At 43.3% G+C, this 9,824-nt stretch overlaps 1 long non-coding RNA gene across 1 annotated transcript; it reads right to left on the bottom strand.

Annotated features, from left to right (window-relative positions):
* Positions 1 to 7,837: 7,837 nt before the first annotated feature.
* Positions 7,838 to 8,869, bottom strand: LOC106899734. The gene is made up of 2 exons (XR_001414073.1): positions 8,813 to 8,869; positions 7,838 to 8,249 (listed from the first exon to the last, which is right to left on the bottom strand). It is a non-coding gene; the product is annotated as an uncharacterized LOC106899734 (long non-coding RNA).
* Positions 8,870 to 9,824: the final 955 nt, after the last annotated feature.

The following is a 9,824-nucleotide window of genomic DNA, read 5'->3' as shown; positions in this document are numbered from 1 at the left end:
TGTCCTTCTCCCCTTGGTCGCTGTGGACCCTCTCTTGCCTTAGTGTGTGCATGTGTGCGTGCTTCCCCTTGGTCGCTGTGGACCCTCTCTTGCCCTGGTGTGTGCATGTGTGCGCATGTTGTGTGACAACCATAACAGCTGACTCCATGACTCCAGGTTCACTCTGCTGTGGCAAGGAACAAGACACAAAAGACAGCATCATCGATGTAAACTGCTAGCCAGCCTTTGAGAGATGCTGAAGATACCTAAGATCGTGAAGAGGCCAATCAATCCTGTCCTTCTCCCCTTGGTCGCTGTGGACCCTCTCTTGCCTTAGTGTGTGCATGTGTGCGTGCTCTCTCTCTCTCTTTTAAAAGTCTTTAGCTCCTGCCATTACGAGTCAGCGAGCATTCGTGTGTGCTGAAGGACGGTGGAATGTGTTACACTCTTCATAAAGGCAGCTTCCTTCTTCCTGGCTCGCCAGCAGCATGTCAGCAGCAAGTATCGCTTTCTTTTGCAAGAATGGCTTTGGTAAAAGGTGCACTAATGAGATATAGTCCATTGACGAGTTATTTCTGGCACAGACAGAGCTGGAAGGAAGTCAGCATTACACACACTCTTTGGCCTGGGAAGGTCTGAGAACCCTTTAAATACTTGGCTCAGAAATGACTCTCTTCCTTTTATCTAGGAGACTTTTGCTTTCCCGTTAAGTTAATTAAACTTCTGTTTTGTCTTCCTCATGCCCTTTTGCCAGGATCTAGCCTTCTCATGAAGAGACTAGTTCAATAACCATCATTTATAGTGTCAAGCTTAGGTTACTACTGTTTGTTTGCCAAGTGCAGCTGCAACCGTCTGCCCAATTTCAGATGTTGCTGTGAGCCAGAGATACTGCCCTTCACCACACGAATGTGCTGTTGAGGCCTCACAGCGTCCCGTCCATGAGGGGTCCTTAAAAGATGTCAAACTTTGTCATCTTGCCGCTTCTCTGAAAAAAAGGGATTGTTTACAGTGGTTTTGATTGCAGTGGAGTCTGCAGCTCAAGTGAAATATTACTTCTGGTTAGCACCTTGTACAGATATTCTCACTTTGGAATGAGAGTGTGTTACTCAGAAATAAATTCTAAAGCAGGTCAAATTCTTTTGAAGCAGAAGTTTCCAGGCTGGGTGTTAATGTAAGTCCCTGTATATATAACCCCTGAATGCCTGAAACCTTGAGAGACTGGGGGATATGCATCAACTCATTGGAAAAATTCAACTGAAGGGTTGAAGCCCCCTTTCCCACTTCTTAGGAGAAAACTGTGCACCCACATCATGTTGCAGCAGAGTTATCCCACAGATGCTCCCCTTTTAATTCCTTTCCCTGTCACACAAATCACACTGCAGCCCTGGTTACTTCTCCTCCATGGGAGCCGTAAGTAATCTTTGGTGAGAGACCAACAGGGAAGCGTTTCAGTATGTTCTGTCTTTGGGCCAGTCCATGCAATTTGGACGGGAGGTCCTTTTTTGACTGTGCCTGTCTGTACAGTTCTAAGAGGTTTTCCATAATAATCCTCCTGGTAGGAAGGGTCTCATCCTTCGTGAGGGACAGACCTTATTATAATTTATTGCTTCACAGCTTGAATAACTTCCAAGAAATGCAAGATGTTGACTATCAGTGGATGTTGGTATTCCTCCTGTGCTGTCAAGTGTGAAACTAAGGATGAATGTAGCTCTTTATTGACAGCCGTGTGCAGGCTCTGACCTGCCTGAAGAGTATTCAGTGCCCCCCCTAAACATGACCCAGGAGGCGTTCAGCCCAGCGGGGAGGCTGAAGGAACAAACCTCTTCAACCTCTTGTTGAGTTGCTTTGAGTAACTTCAAACCCAAACCCATACAACTTCCTCCGGACCCACAGAACTCTGCACTGTGAGGTTGGACCAAAGGTCCAGTACGGAGCCAAGCCCGTAAACAGAAAAAGCCCCCAAAACAAACAAAAACCCTCCTACAGTTACTGTTAGAAATTTCTTCAGAAATTATTGGTATGGTAACTATTTCTCAGCAGGAATATTATCTCCACCAGTAGGTCCTCCACAATCTCTTCCCTTCCTTCTTACTGCTGCCTTTGTGTATCTAATCCATCTTGTCATCTCTGTCCAACTAGTTTAAATGCCAGTCTCCACACATTGCTGTCCAGCAATGAAATGGTCAACACAGACTTTTTGCTTCTTTTTTTTCCATTCATAAAGCCAGTGTTTGAGTTTTGGAGCCCAGTGAGATACCTGGGTGGAAGGTAATTACTCTTCTCAGAGCTTTGATTCCAGGCTCTCTGCAGACTTCAGCAGAAACTTTCAGCTGCTCCGTTCTGTTCACGTGTGAGTTATTTCCTCTGAAACTGTGAAAGATAGCAATGTATTTTTCTCCCTAAATTAAAGCTCAGATCCTGAACTGGAGCCCATCAGGCAAACCACAGTGTAACCATATAGGTAATAAGATTCCTTCCTTTGGTGCCTCTCTCAGGTCAAGAGTTAGGTATTGCGTCTTCAGGCAACATGCAGGTCTATTCTGTGCTTACAACCCAACTGGCCAGATTTCTGCGTGTTGTGTGACAACCATAACAGCTGACTCCATGACTCCAGGTTCACTCTGCTGTGGCAAGGAACAAGACACAAAAGACAGCATCATCGATGTAAACTGCTAGCCAGCCTTTGAGAGATGCTGAAGATACCTAAGATCGTGAAGAGGCCAATCAATCCTGTCCTTCTCCCCTTGGTCGCTGTGGACCCTCTCTTGCCTTAGTGTGTGCATGTGTGCGTGCTCTCTCTCTCTCTTTTAAAAGTCTTTAGCTCCTGCCATTACGAGTCAGCGAGCATTCGTGTGTGCTGAAGGACGGTGGAATGTGTTACACTCTTCATAAAGGCAGCTTCCTTCTTCCTGGCTCGCCAGCAGCATGTCAGCAGCAAGTATCGCTTTCTTTTGCAAGAATGGCTTTGGTAAAAGGTGCACTAATGAGATATAGTCCATTGACGAGTTATTTCTGGCACAGACAGAGCTGGAAGGAAGTCAGCATTACACACACTCTTTGGCCTGGGAAGGTCTGAGAACCCTTCAAATACTTGGCTCAGAAATGACTCTTTTCCTTTTATCTAGGAGACTTTTGCTTTCCCGTTAAGTTAATTAAACTTCTGTTTTGTCTTCCTCATGCCCTTTTGCCAGGATCTAGCCTTCTCATGAAGAGACTAGTTCAATAACCATCATTTATAGTGTCAAGCTTAGGTTACTACTGTTTGTTTGCCAAGTGCAGCTGCAACCGTCTGCCCAATTTCAGATGTTGCTGTGAGCCAGAGATACTGCCCTTCACCACACGAATGTGCTGTTGAGGCCTCACAGCGTCCCGTCCATGAGGGGTCCTTAAAAGATGTCAAACTTTGTCATCTTGCCGCTTCTCTGAAAAAAAGGGATTGTTTACAGTGGTTTTGATTGCAGTGGAGTCTGCAGCTCAAGTGAAATATTACTTCTGGTTAGCACCTTGTACAGATATTCTCACTTTGGAATAAGAGTGTGTTACTCAGAAATAAATTCTAAAGCAGGTCAAATTCTTTTGAAGCAGAAGTTTCCAGGCTGGGTGTTAATGTAAGTCCCTGTATATATAACCCCTGAATGCCTGAAACCTTGAGAGACTGGGGGATATGCATCAACTCATTGGAAAAATTCAACTGAAGGGTTGAAGCCCCCTTTCCCACTTCTTAGGAGAAAACTGTGCACCCACATCATGTTGCAGCAGAGTTATCCCACAGATGCTCCCCTTTTAATTCCTTTCCCTGTCACACAAATCACACTGCAGCCCTGGTTACTTCTCCTCCATGGGAGCCGTAAGTAATCTTTGGTGAGAGACCAACAGGGAAGCGTTTCAGTATGTTCTGTCTTTGGGCCAGTCCATGCAATTTGGACGGGAGGTCCTTTTTTGACTGTGCCTGTCTGTACAGTTCTAAGAGGTTTTCCATAATAATCCTCCTGGTAGGAAGGGTCTCATCCTTCGTGAGGGACAGACCTTATTATAATTTATTGCTTCACAGCTTGAATAACTTCCAAGAAATGCAAGATGTTGACTATCAGTGGATGTTGGTATTCCTCCTGTGCTGTCAAGTGTGAAACTAAGGATGAATGTAGCTCTTTATTGACAGCCGTGTGCAGGCTCTGACCTGCCTGAAGAGTATTCAGTGCCCCCCCTAAACATGACCCAGGAGGCGTTCAGCCCAGCGGGGAGGCTGAAGGAACAAACCTCTTCAACCTCTTGTTGAGTTGCTTTGAGTAACTTCAAACCCAAACCCATACAACTGGGAGCCGGAGTGGTGCACTGAATCATTTAATACTACTTTGTTACTGGCCAAGCTCTCAGCCGAAGCTGTCTCACCCATAAAACCATGGAGTTTGGGCCATCTAATAAGCTCGTCTGAAGCAATTCACAGTTTTTTGGATGAAATGATTTTTCAGTGATTTTTGGTTTTCCTTCTTTGTTTCTTACAGGCAATGTAAGGCTCCTGTATTCTGCATTTGTTTATAACTTGGATGGCTCTGAGCTAGCTTTTTGGGACTTCTTTACTCTCAATCCTTTATAGAGGGTTAAATGGCTGAAAGTTGTCCTTTTCAGAATTTCAAATAAGTTCCTATTTCTTTCTATATGATATCTCTATCAACCCTATCAAATGCTTTTTTAAACTTTATAGAATTCACATAGAGCCTGCACTCAGAGGGGAACCCCTCGAGGACTTCCAAGTTAGCCACACGATAAATTAAAGACCATCTTTCTCAAAAACAGATTATTCAATCCTAAATTAGACATCTGCTAATTCTATTCTCTTACAGTATTCTTCCCAGGAATCTGGCAGTATAGAAACACTACTTTCTAGAGTCTGCCCCATCTCTCCAGCTCTTACACTTTGAAATATCTAATTTCTGCAAGGATTGAAACAAAAGATCTTTCTCCTACTATGAGGGAAGGGCCATCTTCCTCTTCCCAGATTACACCTAAAGTTCATTCATTTTGGTATGGACTACTACCCGCTTTGATGAAGAATTAGAACACTCTATTTATAGTAGGTGCTTAAAGACCGGGCTTCCTGAACCCGTGGAAAACAAATGCGCCAGATTTTATTCTTTTGTTCTTTTAATAAACTGTCCGTGAGATTCTTCCCCTCCCCTCCTTTCCTGCTGGTTTACTTGCATTCTTATATGTTCAGTGTTTTTCTCTTCTGTCTTTGTTCCAGTTTATCAGCAATTTACACACAGTTGTTTCCCAGACTCCAGATTTCAACAGCAAAAATAACACTGACCTTTTGAGCCCATGAGCAATCTTGTTGGTGGTAATTTAGCAGAAAGTTACAGTAATGAACAAGAACGCTGCTCTTAAATGTTAGATCATTAAGTGTGTTTTATGAGTGTTTATTACTACTTTAATGCATTTGCTGTACACCAGGGAGATAGCCATATTCCAGGGAAGAATGAAGTTTCTAATTGACAGAAGTGGTCAATTTGTGAATCTCTTCTGGTTTAAAGATACATTTTCAGGTGTGATTTAGTCGAAGCAAGGAGGGTGTTTCTAGCTCGAAGGATGATAGCGCTGACAACAGAAGCACTCTTCCAAAGCTATGTTAACTCTTTGAAAACTGTGAGCTGGGCTTTTCCTCTGGGAAGGAAGGAGGTGAGAAGGGAGGGAGGGAAAGGTGACTGAAAAACCTCTATTTCTCTCCCCAGAGCTGGGGCTGATTCAGGACTGCTTTGGTCCCAGCCATGCCTGAGAGCAGACAAAACGTATTGTCAACAATAAACTTCCTCAGTTTTCAGCCACTTCCCCTCACCCAGCCTTCAGAACAGCAGGAAGCCAACAGCAGATGACACGGAGCCAACCATATGAGGTTTATAATTTGGCTCCCCTACTCTATAGGTGATTGTACCTGTGGCTTTTGCAGAGTCCATGGGAAAGGCAGGGAATCTAAACACAGACCAGAATCTTCCATCCCTATCAAAATCCTCAGCTTCGCTTTGGCTTAAGTTTATGTAGAGACCTATTTCTAAAACTGATAAAAATACTTGTAAAGATTTAAGTAGAATTGGGAAAAGAGCTCTTTGTATGTAACCAGTGCAAAGGCAAAAAAACCCCAACCCAAACCCCCAACAAACAAAAACCCCATACCCCCCAAAATCCCACCCAAGTTAAGCGTTATTAGCAATAGGTCATGGTACAAAGGAGTGACTTTAAAATAGAGAATGTTGGTTTTCCTTCATCACAACCCCCTTAAAGCTCGTTTGTATCAATTTATAAACCAAAGCAGGACAGAAAAGAAGTTTCCCATCTTCCTCCTTTTAGCTGTGTACTAAGTAGCATGAAGCTAGTGTTTTATCTTCCTCCTATATTTTAGACCTGTCTCTTCTCTTACGACTTTTATTATGCTAATTACCCTTCACTGCCTGTCTCTTACACTTGAAATGTTTTGAATTAGGTACATTCTAAGATAATTGGTTTATATCTTCATATGAAGCAAGGGAATCAGTATTTGAGGTGAAGCAATTTAAAGATTTATTTCAGTGATTTATTTTGCAGTACAATTCAGTACATTATTTTGTGGCCACTGGAGAAGGGCAGTGTAGAAGGTCATTTTAAATGGTGTTGCAGCATCTAGAAAGCAAGTTTAGAGCATCAATACCATGTGGCTTTACAGGACATGTTTGGATCCACGTCCACCTAAATCCCTTGATAGGTGTTCATAACAAGCAGCGTGACCCCATGGGTGATCCGAGATAGGGATTGCATTAGGGACGTAAGTTATTAATTTATTCAGCTGCTCTGGGGAACTCTGTGTGACCCATTTCAACGAATGGCAGCAGAAGAAAGTGTGTGGAAACATGATTCGCGTGACAGCAGCAGGGTTTGTAAGAAGCTAGGTGATTCAGAGGGACTACATCCACATATGACTAACTTAGGAAGGAAAGAGAGAAATGCTGCCTACGGTCCTGCCTACTAGCTCTGATACGTGATGCTGTTCAGCCTTTGCTCCTATCTTGGGTTACAGTGGAAAGATTTTGTTTGTTTGTTTAAATCTTTTCTTGGGTCTTTCCCAATTTTAGCCTGAACTCTAGATATTTGTCTCTTAAATTCAATCTCCAGGGTGCTTCTGACTAATGCCAGGGTGCTATTGTGGGGTTTTACGGGAACTCTTGGGAACAGCCTTGAAGCACAGAGTGTGTGGACCAGTGTTATCAAACCCCAGTTCGAGCTCTGAGGTGGTGTCTCTGCAACACAGGGTTTCAACACAGAAGCCACACAAGAACTGCTTTCTGTTCAGATTACACTGTGTGGCCCTGACTTCTGTATCCAATTTATTTTCCTCTAAACCGGTTATTACAGCCTGGGTTCATACCAAAAGGTTCAGCTATTTCCCAAAAGAGTTACTTGGTCCAGGTAACGCAGAACTGGGAAGAAGTTTAAATACAGAGGGTTGAAGAAGTCAAACCCAGAGCTGGGAGCTGGATTCGAGCATCATACTTAACCGATAATTGCAATGAGTGAGGTGGAACATTCAGACTTAAATCCAGGCTCTCTAATATGGTTTGTCTGGGCTATGGAAGGCATCTTCCTTTATTAGGTTACTTTCCTGCTCAACATTAACATTTTGTGCTTTGAAGGTTTATTGCGTTGGCTAGAGTTATACCTTTTTATACGCGTAGTCCCTATGGAATAGCCCCATCTCCTTTCATCATTATTAGTAATTCTAGGCTTGTCATTTCCTATTCACGCAGTCTGGACCTCACCGTGTTGTTGCAGGATGGTTGATACGGTGCACAGGAAATGTACTGTTTTCTCAGGTCTCGACTGTTCGTGAGTATTCTTTTCAGGGGCTTCAGTTTTATTGCCATGAAGTCCATTTCCTACATGTAGTACAATTTACTAAATTACAAACAAACAAGGCTCCAATAGAGAAGTCAGTGAAAGTTCACACTAAGAATAGAAGCTTGAAGAGAAAAGTTCAGTTATGTGACCTTCTTCAGGAGCTGGATACAAAATCAACCTGCTGTTTTTCCCTTTAATTTGCAGTCCAGGCAGAAAAGAAGTTGAACAGTTCCCAGAGAAGCTCAGGCTCTTCTGTTTGTTTCCACGAATCCTCCAGAAATGCTTTATCTGTTAGCTGACATCCTGAGTATGCTGATATGGGAATGAACTCACTTGGTCTCCTCGTTTCCCTCCTGTATTGTCAGCTGATTTTTGCATTGATCTCCCATTCTGCAATGTTCAAAGATCTGCCAGCCACGAACAGAACAAAATGTTACTGATATGTACCCTTAAAACTGGCCATTAGAGCAAATTAGGATCGTCAGATGAAAAATACCATGTAAGTATCAGTCACTGCTTACTATTGCCCTTCAGAAGTATGTTTGGGAAAGAAAAATAATTCCTAAGAATAGGAATCCCTTTTCGGCCCTTGGTCATGAACGGGGAGATGCTACACTTTCAAGTGCAAGGCAAATACTCACACGATGTACTAGTTATCCAGACTTTTAAAAAGTTCATTCCTTTCAAATGAGGGGGGGGGTTTCCTTCACTTTCGAATTTACCATTTTTTGCTTTATAGCATACTATCCGTCATCTCTAACTTTAGCTTAGCTTGAAAATTCCCCCAAAGACTAAAGGATTTTCCCACTTGCTGTCTAAAGGAGTCAGTCTTCTCTTCAGGAGTTTCTTGGAAGAGTTCCTGCCCCTCAGAGCAGGAGAGCAGCACCTCTGCCCTGGGGCACTTGGCACAGAGCATCGCTGCCACTTCTTGGGTTAAAAAAAGGTGGATTAGAGCAAAAGAATCACTTACCTCAAAACGCCTTGATGAAACCGGACTACCCCTGGACACTTTCTGTTTAAAGTTAAATATTAGACACTCTCTCCCTGACATTATTATTTTTTTTTTTTATGTAGCCTAAAAGGCTTAATATTTAACTCAAAATACCTAACAACTGCGAATGCCAAGTGCTGAATGTTGTTACATCCCCCAGAAGATACATAAAGCAGTGCTTAAAGTTGGTGTGATATATTTAGACATGTATAGCCACCCCTGGACTTAGTCCTTCATTTTAACAAGAAAACCGATTACCATGCTGGGAATTTCAATTGCGTTTTGAAGCAGGAGGCAGAGCCAATAGTTCAGTGGGAGGAACTGGTTTAAACAGGGTGTCTACTTTGTACCCGCAGAAAGAAATAGCCTTTATTTAGATGCACGTTTCTTTTGTCCCAGATCAAGGTCTTGATTTGTTCAATCATTTCTCTGACATGAACTTTAGCTTTGAGATGAATTTCCAATCACATTGGGCCTCAAACCCGTGTTAGGGACAAAATTATTTTTTCTTACTGGCTCCTGTTCAGTCTTACTGCAACTAAACTGGCAATGGTTTGCACGGGTGTGTGCGTGTCCATGTTATGACCTCCTATTTGTTGAATCACAGGATCACAGACCTGTTGGATTTGGAAGGGACCTTCTAGAGATCATCTAGTCCAACTCCCCTGCCAAAGCAGGGTTGCCCAGAGCACATCACTCGGGAGCATCCAGACGGGGTTTGAAGATCTCCAGAGAAGGGGACTCCACACCCTCCCTGGGCAGCCTGTTCCTGGGCTCTGCCACCCTCACTGGAAAGAAGTTCCTCCTCATATTTGAGTGGAACTTCCCATATTCCAGCTTGTGCCCGTTGCCCCTCGTCCTGTCACTGGGAACCACTGGAAAGAGTCCACAAAAAGCTCCTGAAGACATTCTGCTTTTAGACAAGTTATTTCTGAGGCTGAGGAGCTGGTCCAGAAGTGATAAATGCTGGGAATGGTCACATCCATCCCTC

The sequence above is a fragment of the Calidris pugnax genome, unplaced genomic scaffold, assembly GCF_001431845.1.
Source record: "Calidris pugnax isolate Ruff unplaced genomic scaffold, ASM143184v1 scaffold32, whole genome shotgun sequence".
Lineage (NCBI taxonomy): Eukaryota > Metazoa > Chordata > Aves > Charadriiformes > Scolopacidae > Calidris > Calidris pugnax.
The sequence above is the reverse complement of the archived record's forward strand: the minus strand, read 5'-3'. Positions and strand labels throughout refer to the sequence as shown.